Here is a 10,099-nt window from a genome sequence, read left to right as displayed (position 1 = left end):
TTCTGGTGGGAAACTAAGAGATTTAAAACTAAAGAGCCTACTGTTGTGTTGTGAAAGATCCAATTTTCCAGGACATCTATCTTGACATACATTACAGGTAGAGAAAAGTTACTGCCTGAATGTCCCTCTGTGTAATGGAGTCTCTGTAAGGTAGACTCTGGCCAGGACACCACTGTTCTACTCATGTCCTTCTTGATTGTAAATTGCACTTATTATATCCCAACATTCCCCCACAAGTCTTAACTTGTTCTATCACCCACTTTAAAATCTAAGTCCAAAAATCTCATGTAAATACCATCTAAATCAAATATGGCTAAGACTGAGAATATGATTCATCTTGAGGCAAATTGCTCTCCAGAACCTGTGAAACCAACATGATGTGTGTTTTCAAACTATAGTGGTGGGACAGGCATAGGATACACATTTCCATTCCAAAAGCAGAAACAGGAAAGAAAGGGGGGACAAGTACCAAGTAAATCTAAAATCCAATATGGCAAACATCAAACTTTAAGGATTGAGAACAATCTTGGCTTTGTTGCTGTGCCTTCTGGACCCATTAGAGCTGTGGCCCCCTCTCTGCATCTCTGAGGTGGCCGCTCACACACAGGAGGTGCATTGCCAGGGTTAGGGTTAGTTCTTCAAGGATGAAATCATGCACCAGTGGCTCACCTGGTTTAACATACAGCTAGACCTCTACTAGGCGATGTTTTATGAGGGCTGTGGGTGATGCCTCTGCCTTTGCATGACCCTGCCATCCCCAAGGACATAGATCTCTGCCCACAATGCTACTTGGGTACATTACTGAGCCTCTGGTTCCTCTGAGTGTCCTTTGAAACTTATGTGGCTGTAGCTATAACCTCTCAGCCCATGTACTTGGTGTAGCAGACAGATAACAATGCATTAAGTTTTGGATCTGGACTCTCCAGTGGGGTAGACACTGGAGCCTGTACCACAGTGGGCCCACTGGAACTGCACCTGGAGCAGCTAAAGGGCCCAGGGTGGGATATTAGAGAGCAGTGAACAGAGCCTATGATGTGAGGTCTCACAGGCTGGAGGTGGGCTCTTTTGAAACCACTTTGCCCCTGAGGTCCTCTCCAGTTATCCTGTGTGGGAGAGACAACCCTGATGATTTCCAAATTGCCTTCTGGGGCATTATTCCATTGTCTTGATCAACAGCCCCTGCTTTCTGCAGAGATGGCGAACTAATCTCCTTATGAAAGCATTGCCTGGCCATTCTCTTTGTTTCCTCTCCTGAATGGCTTTTTCTTATTTCTTTCTTTTTTTTGTCTTTCTTTTTTATTGGTACCGGGGATCGAACTCGTGACTGCCTGCTTGCAAGGCAGGCACTTATGCCACTGAGCTAAATCCCCAGCCCCTCTTATTCCTTTCAATTTAGATGGGCTGAAGCTTTTTAAAAAGTTCTGAAAATTCTATTTCTTTTGGAATAATAATTAGGTTTAAGTTACTTCTATCTTTTTACAATTTACTAGAAAGAGTCAGGAGGAGCCAGCTTCTGTCTTCTATATTTTGCTTAGGCTAAATATTCAATTTTTTTTACAAGCCTACTGGTTCATAAAACAGCAGTGCATGAAGATCATTCAGCCAAATTCTTTGCCACTTTGTAACAAGCATGGACTGTCCTTCATTTTCCAGTAACATGCTTTTTATTTTCATCTGAAACTTCGTGAGATTAGTCTTACCATCTGTAGTATTTATATCAATATTCCTTTCAAGAGAAATTAGGTGTTCATTTGGTAAACTGAGGGTTTCCTAGATCTCGCTGGTGTTTTTCCCCTAGTCTTCATCAGAATCATCCATAATGATCCACTCATTGCAATAGACCTTCCCTATAACATACCTCAAAACTCTTCCTGTCTCTCTACTTGTTACCTGTTCCAAAAGCTGTTTTTCTACTTTCAGCTGAAATCACATGCTGCATAACAGTGTGTCTGTAAATGACACCCTGCATGCATAATGGTGGTCCCATTGGGTCATAATCCTATCTGTTGACGTCACAGCCATTTTAGTCTGTGTGAGTACATTTTATGATATTTGCACAACTGTGGAGTCACTTAATGATGCATTTCTTCAAACCTATCCATCATGTAGGGTTGCATGACTGTACTGGTCATATCGACACCCCAGTTCTCGGTACCAGTGTCTGTCTTAGTCTGTTCATGATGCTGTAACAGAATGGTGTAGAACAAATGGCTTATAAATGACAGAAATTAATTTTTAAAAGTTCTGAAGACAAGGAAGTCCAAGACTGAGGTGGCTTCTGTGACCAATGAAGGCTTGCTTCCTTGTTTATAACAAACTTTTTGGTGTTCTCTAACACGGTAGAGAAAAATAAGCTCTCACAGGATCCTTATGAGGATATAAACCCCAACACTAATGACTTTACCTGGCTGACCACATCATATCATAGTTTTATCTACTAAAATTTCCATTGCCTAATCACATTAGGCGAGCTACAAATACCAGGTTTTTCTGTGTATGTGCATGTACACATGGGTGTGTGCACCCTAGGAATTAAATCCAGGCCTTTACAAGTCCTTAAATTGCCTAAGATGGGATCCAATTTGTGATCTTCCTACTTCAACCTCCCAAAGTGCTGGGATTATAGGCCCATTCAGCCACACCCAGTACTAGTAGGGTACCAACACTTGAATTGAGAGAGGCACAGGAATTTAGTCCATAATAACGTGGGTCATGTTCATAAAGGGAGCCTTGGTCTTGGTACTTGCGGAAGGGAGGAAGAGGAAGAGTTCTTAAGCAGTGATGTAAGCGTGGTGAGTGCTGGTGAGGAGCTCTGAAGTAGGAAAAGCCTCTCAGGATGGCGCTAAGCTTTTCACCGCTGAGATCATGCCATTGAAGACAAGCTGCTCAGGAAAGGACCTGGCCTGGGAGAAGGGGCTTTCCAAATGGAGGCTTGGCAGGTGATGGCTCTTTATCCCTACAGTCTCCACAGCTGGCTCTCACTGAAGGGGAGTTTGGGTAACTCATCACAGTGTCCCCCAAAATGTATTTTCTGATTGCTTGTATTGGTACAGTTTTTCTCTTTCCTACCCCTAAGACACAGCATGTAGATAAAAATATTCTTGTAGAAATAGAAGTGGGAAGTAGAAGTGAGAACATCCTCTGCAGAAAATGACCCTGTGCTGAGTATCATCTGGGGGCCACAGGCACATGGGAATGGCTAATGAATTTGGGGACCAGGTGAAATGCTTCTGGGTCTGTTACCCAGCCTGTCCCTCACCAGTAGTGGAGCCAGGACAGTCTCTCATGGGGATACAAGCTGGCATCTAGAATGGGAATATGTTGAGAGTTGGATTGTTGGGGTGGGGTAACCTGGATGCAACAGAGCCAACATCCCCATGTTTGGTCTGCAGAATAAGCCAGAAGCACCTCTGTTCCTTCCAGTGAAAAGTTGACCATTCTGCAGCAAGAGCCAGCAAAAAAAGCAGATTCCACTGAGATAGGACTCCAACATTTAAATAACCTGTTAAGTGACTCTCACTGTCAATACTCTGATTTGCACTCAGGCAAGACAAGTTGGATGCTTTTGAATAGCCTCAAATATGTCAATATGTAACAAGAAGATAAGGAAGAGAATTAGGTCTGGCACCCTGGCTCTTGCTTTGCATCTTTCATTTTCTTGGCTAGATGGCTAAATGGTTTTATATGGAACCTGAAATTGCTGCCTAATGCTAATTTGCAAATGATACAATCAGTGCTGAGGTAAATGATATAGAGAATTGATACTGGAATAAATTGGGACTTGTTCCTTTAAATAACTGTATTGACAAAATTTTGGCACAAAGAACAGGGGTCTTCATGAAGCAGCAATGCTCTTCCAGAGAGCTAGGGCCTGGATTTAGAGAGACAGGCATTTAAAGTCTGAGGCAAGCTTGCACCCTGGGTCCTCTGTATGCCAGATCATTCCCTTTGTAAGTTATTTTACTTCATTTCTATAAGATGAGTAATAAATATCATAGTGTTATAGTGTGGAAAACGTGACACATTGCATTTAAAACACTTAGCCCAGTATTTGGCACAGAAAAGATAGTATTAGCAGTAATTATTTATTATGATCACTCCTCTCCCATCTGAGGTACTGAACACTGGCTTCCAGGGAAGTTGGTTCTGTGGTACTCATGGTAGGTAGATCATATCAATGGTAGGTAGATCATATCACCAAGTGTTTCTAGCTTGTTGCATGGAAAGCAAGTATTCCTAGGGCCCTGCAGAGTTCTGAGGGTGGGTTGGAAACCCTATAAGTCAGGAAATACTCTTCCTTGAGGGAGGATTATACAAGGAAATGAGGGAGTTACAAAAAAATTTCATTGATGTTTGGGAGAAAACTTTTATTCTTGTTGAATTTTTCTTAAGCCCACAGGATTTCCCCACTGCTCCTTTAATGCACTGCCACCATCACCCCAAATTTTCTTGAAGATAGGGAGTTGTCTGATGCAGCTAGAGGTCCTGGGTCTTATATAGCACAGCAATGTGGTCAGTCAGCTCCCATCTAGAGGGCTCAAGGTTGGAAAGTCCTACACTTTGCTCAGGAGAAAAAGAATGTTCCATCTTGTTTATCCCAGAAAATACATGAGGCATTGCACATAATATTCTATTTTTATGTTGCCATCATTTGACTGCCTCCTTCTCTGGAGGCATGATCTTGTGTACTATAGATGGTCCCTGGCCCCTTCCTCTCTAGTGTGCTCTCTTGCACTGCTTTCTGGGCATCACGAACTAAGCATCTTTGCTCCACTGTGTTGTTTCTGCCTTGGTGCCACCTGGCCATGGACTGAATCTCCTGAAACTACTGTGAGTCAAATTAACCCTCTCTGCCTTTAATTGATGGGTATTGAGTATCCTGCCCCAATAATGGGGAAGGTGACTAAGTACTGTGTGCTTCTGGATTTTCTTTTCTACTCGTTTTTTCTTAAATATTCCTTTTTCTTAGTGACCCCAGATTATTTCCTATTTCAGGTATTACAGATGGCATCACTTATGAAGAAGAATATCTCAGTTCTTCAACATGGAGGGAATCTTAGTTACTACAGTGAGTACTCATTAAGCATGGGTTGAATGAGGGAGAGAAGTTCTGCAATAATTTGTGGTTCAACCTTTAGGCAAGCTCTATTTCATGTGTAATATAAGAAAATAAGTCGAATCAGCTACTATGGTCACTAGAACCAAAGACCTTCTGATCCAGGAAATTGATTTCATCCATTCATCTCTTCTTGAATTGGATCCAAAATGGTGCCTTGTAATAGGCATTTTAACATGTTGAAATATTATTTCTAAAATAGTCATTCAACACAGCCTGTCTGGAAGTTTTCTGGAGAACAGATATTTTTGGAATTCTTTTGACAGCCAGGCCAGGCGATTGTGGTAGAGAATAACTAATGAGTAGTCACTTTGTCTCTTAGCCTTGCTTCTTACTGGCAGGTGTAGTGAGTGCATACGCATAGTGGGCATGGTTCTGCAGTGGACCAGTCCTGTTGATTCTGGACCTGTAATAGGCTTTTGGTGTTAAAGTCAGTGCCTTATGATGAGACCCAGAGTGTTCTGTGTCAATATCCATAACAGAACCCTCTTAACAGCTACACTAGTCAAGGGGAATTTAGAATCAATTGCATATCCAGGTGGAGGTATACATGAGGTTACCCTAAGTGTGTGTGTGTGTGTGTGTGTGTGTGTGTGTGTGTGTGTGTGTGTTTGGTGCTGAAGATTGAACCCAGGACCTTCACACTGAGCTATAGCATCAGACCTTCCACCCTTTTTTAAAAAAGTGTTTTCACTCAGGGCCCAGGCTGGGCTCAGATTTGTGAACCTCTTGCCTCAACCTCCCAAAGTGTTGAGATTATAGAAATCACCATGCCTGGCCAAAAGTGCTTAATTTTTCAGAGTCTTTGACTCCATTTTCTTTCTCTATTGTTAAGAGAAAACTCTAGTTTATTACTGGAGTTTTCCAAGTGTACGTCTTCATGGCCTTTGATTTGGTGATGGAAAGAGTTATGCCATCTTCAGCAGCTTCCATATCAGTTGCCAGCATGAAAGAGAAGTGCCATTCTCTCCCCAAAGGGCAAAATGCTGCATGGATGTGTCATGGAGCCAGCGCTCAGGCATTGTCCTAGGTGAAGTGAAGGCAGACAAGAGGTAGGCTTAGCACAGCTCGTGCTGAAGACTGCCCAAAGGCAGACCACTGTGTTTCTGGATAAGCTCTCAAAACCATAAGGGACTGAACTCCTCACATGAAGAAGAAAGGATGCAATGGAGCCAGAGCACACAGTGACTGATGGATGACGCTCGCTGCCTCATAAAATGGCCAGGGTAACTATGGGACGACGGATGCACACACTACCTCCAATCTCCAGAAAGCCGGCCTCGTAAGGAGGGGAGAAGGTCAGCAAGGTTTCCCAGGCCAAGACCCTGCGAGGTCTGATAAGAAAGGGAGCAATTTTAAAAATCAATGGAATATTTACTAGAGACCTGAGTATAGCCCTCAATCTATTGTAAAGGATGCTTCCCAGGTATCTATAAATAAAAGACACTTGTCCCTCCAGGAGGGGCTCCTAGAAACTGAGAAAAGGTATAAGAGAGAGGGAAAGAAAACCCTCTCCATATCAGAACCTTCTGTGATAGACGGCATCTCCTACTGACATTTTCATTAGCAGGAAATTTATGTTCCTATTTTTGTCTGTTGTAATGACCATTCCTAGCCATAGTGTGGTGGCGGCTAATGGACAGGAATGGAGAAAAAAAATCCTTAATTAATGCAGAAGTGAAGCATTTTCTTTCTACACTTTGAGAAGCCAAGTAATTCACAGCAGTTCTTGGCACTGGAGTGGAGGTAAAATAATTATACACAATTTCTAGTGATTAAAAGATTGTAAAATAATTTTAGTTACATCTTAAAATTATTTATCTTGTAAATGGGAAAGAGTGAAGAAATGGGAATAATGAATTCAGAGGTTCAGAGCAGACCTTGCAGAAACTTCCTTTTGGATTCTTGACTGCCTGGGAATTTGGGCGGTGGGCTTTGGGTCTGGGGTCTACCTGAACCTCTTTCTAGTCAGTATCCTGCCGAGGTGGGTCAGAGTTCTGTCCCTGAGTTATGGTCATGCCTCTCTAATGACCTCTTTGTTTTCCCTTGGCATTTACATTTTGCTTTTGTTATTGCTATTGCTTTTCATTTGAAACAAATATCCTTGTGGGCCACTGTTTAATTCAGTTCCTTGCATGGTTGGAGGGGAAATCAGGCCTGCTTAGGGGGAAATAAACCCATCTCTGGCTATTCTTTTTAAAACAAAGATCTTAAAAAGAGTAGCATTTTAAATCTTCACAAGGGCTCTGCAAGAATGTTTTTGTTTGGTTTGGCTTTTTTTTTTTTTTTTTTTTTTTTTTGCAAAATCAGCAGTCGGGTATCATAGAGGCCAGGTACATTGCTGAAGACAGAGCAGGGAGGTAGGTAGTCAAGACTACTGAGGCAGATCTGTTGACTCCATGCTGGTTCTGGGCCCCCACCTGAGCACACTGCATTTTCCTCTTTCTTGAAAGCATATGGGAAGAAACAGGAGCTAAGTCAATGGAGAGCATGGTGCGGGTGAACTGGGAAGAAACCTCGTGCTATGGGGTGCTCCTGAGCTCCTGGCAGACTCATCGCAACCTGCTGCCCTGCAGCCCTGGCTGGTGCCACTGCTCAGGAGGGGTGCACTCCTGGCAGCCTGCAAGAGTGGGGACAGCGGAGATCCCCACATAAAGGAGGGTCCTCTTTGCCACACTCAGCTTGTGAGATGGTTCCTCAATTTGGAAGCTTACTTACATTGTTGATTTCAGACCATTCTTCTCTTCCAATGTAAAATGTAAATCATGTAGATTTTCCTTCAAGCACTGATTTAAGGGCACTCTTTCTTTCTTTCTTTCTTTCTTTCTTTCTTTCTTTCTTTCTTTCTTTCTTCCTTCCTTCCTTCCTTCCTTCCTTCCTTCCTTCCTTTCTTCCTTCCTTCCTTCCTTTTTCCTTCCTTCTTTCCTTTCTCTTCTTTTTTTCTTTCTCTCTTCCTTCTTCTTTTCTTCGACATGAATATAGATGATCTGTTTTTTGTTTCAAATTTCACTTGCCCACTGCTAGTATGTAGGTAAACATGATTTATTTAGCCTTATTGGGTTAGCTAGGACCTCTACAATGATGCTGATGAATGAGCCACAGGAGACCTTCTTGCCTTGCTCCCAGTCTTAGGAGAAAACTATTATGGTTTTCATGGTTAAGGTTCTGTGCCTTAAGTATATAAGCTGTAGCTATTATTTATCAAGTTGAGAAACAATGCCTGTGTTCCTAGTTTTCTAGAGTTTCATTTTTTCACTCAAAAGTTGAAGTTTGTCAAATATTTTCAGATTTATCTTCAGATTAATGATATGATAGATTATATAGATGTGTTAGTGAATGGTGTACTAGACTTACCATGTTATAACAAATCCCACCTATGAACATATAAGTCTTCTTATACATTTTCAATTTGATTTGCTAATGCTTTGTTGAGAACTTTTACATCTGTGTCCCTGAGAGATGGTGATCTATAGCTTACCATTTTTGTCGGGTTCTGATGAGCAGATCACTCTGGTCTCTTAGGCCAGTTAGGAAGTATCCACTCAACATCTATTTCTGAAACAGAATCAGAAAAATTAACATTATTATTTACTCTGGTTCCTCATTATAATTCTTTGAAGCCTTATAATGTTTACATTCGTAAGTTGGAATGGTTTTATTCTGGGTTGTTTGATTTTATTGTCTGTGATGGTATGAACAGCTATTTTGAAGAAAACAATACATTATAATAGCCAGTGCTGATTTAATATCATCTTGTTTTGAAATCCTACCATGCTTTTGTTCTTCTGTCTCCATCGGTTTTACCATGTTGTATCTTATTGGATTTTATTATATGTGATAATATACACAAAATGTTTTATGGACAAGGAGATAATATAGTAACCATTGTTTGTTTTCTGTTAGTTCTGAATACCCTGTAATGCTTTCATTCTCTTGAATGGTGCTATACTATTTTGTTATGTTTGATACTATAGTGTATGAAGGTATACTCAAATATTTTAAATACTACATTCTAAACTGATATGAGAATGCCTTAGTCTGAACTTAAAAGTATGTTTTATTGTATACATTTTTACATTAATATTGTAACAATAATAATTCTACTGTCATTGAACATTTTAATAAACATAAACTTTAAAAAACATTATTATTTACTTTGATAATTTTGTAGAATACACCAGTGAAACTATCTTGATCACATGTTTGCTGTTCTGAACTTTGGTTTTTATAGATTTAATTTTTCTAAATAAAATATAGAACAATTGAGATTGCCTTTTTTGTGTAAATTTGCAGTACATTGTATCTTTTTTCTTTTATTCAGGCTCTGTAGAGACTGGCAAAATTTTCCAGTGCCAACTATATTTCAAGTAGTCATGGTGAGGTATTGAAAAATTTTCAATTAGCAATAATCATGCCACAGATAAACCTCATTGACTACAATACTGCCACTATGCAAAGCTCATTGTATCTTTTAAGAAATCCATTTCATGTAAGTCATTAAAGTTGTGGACATAGAATGTTTGTAATAATCCATTATTATTTTAATGTCCCATGGATTCAGTAATAATGCCTCTCATTTCTGATATTAGTAACTTGTATCTTTTAAAAAAAATTTGCCTGGGTGTTGATTTTCCAGTTATATTTACTTTTTAAAAACTGCTTTTATTTCATTGATTTTTCTGTATGCCTTTTATGATTTTGATTTCATTGATGATTTTAAAAATATTTGTTGCTCGTATTTTGGTTGATGCTGAATGTAATTTACTCTTCTTTTTATAATTTCCTGTGGTAGAAACTTTGATTGTTGTTCTTTTCCAGTATACAGTCAATGCTACAAGTTTCCCTCCAATCACTGTTCTCACTATTACATGAATTTTAATAGGTAATATTTTAATATTTCTTCAGTTAAAATGTTTTACAATTTCGCGTGAGACTTCCTTGATCCATGTGTTATTTAGAAGTCTATTTAACCTCCAAATGTTT

General features: G+C 40.1%; 1 non-coding gene across 1 annotated transcript; it reads right to left on the bottom strand.

Moving 5' to 3' along the window:
* Positions 1-9,437: 9,437 nt before the first annotated feature.
* On the bottom strand, positions 9,438-9,576 carry LOC111755868 (U4 spliceosomal RNA). The gene has a single exon (XR_002790422.1). It is a non-coding gene; the product is annotated as a U4 spliceosomal RNA (small nuclear RNA).
* Between the last annotated feature and the right edge of the window lie 523 nt (positions 9,577-10,099).

The sequence above is a fragment of the Cavia porcellus genome, unplaced genomic scaffold (assembly GCF_034190915.1).
Source record: "Cavia porcellus strain 051 isolate PalLab524CR breed Dunkin Hartley unplaced genomic scaffold, mCavPor4.1 scaffold_7, whole genome shotgun sequence".
Classification (NCBI taxonomy): Eukaryota; Metazoa; Chordata; class Mammalia; order Rodentia; family Caviidae; genus Cavia; species Cavia porcellus.
Note: the sequence above shows the minus strand (reverse complement) of the source record. Positions and strands in the feature narration are given on the sequence as shown.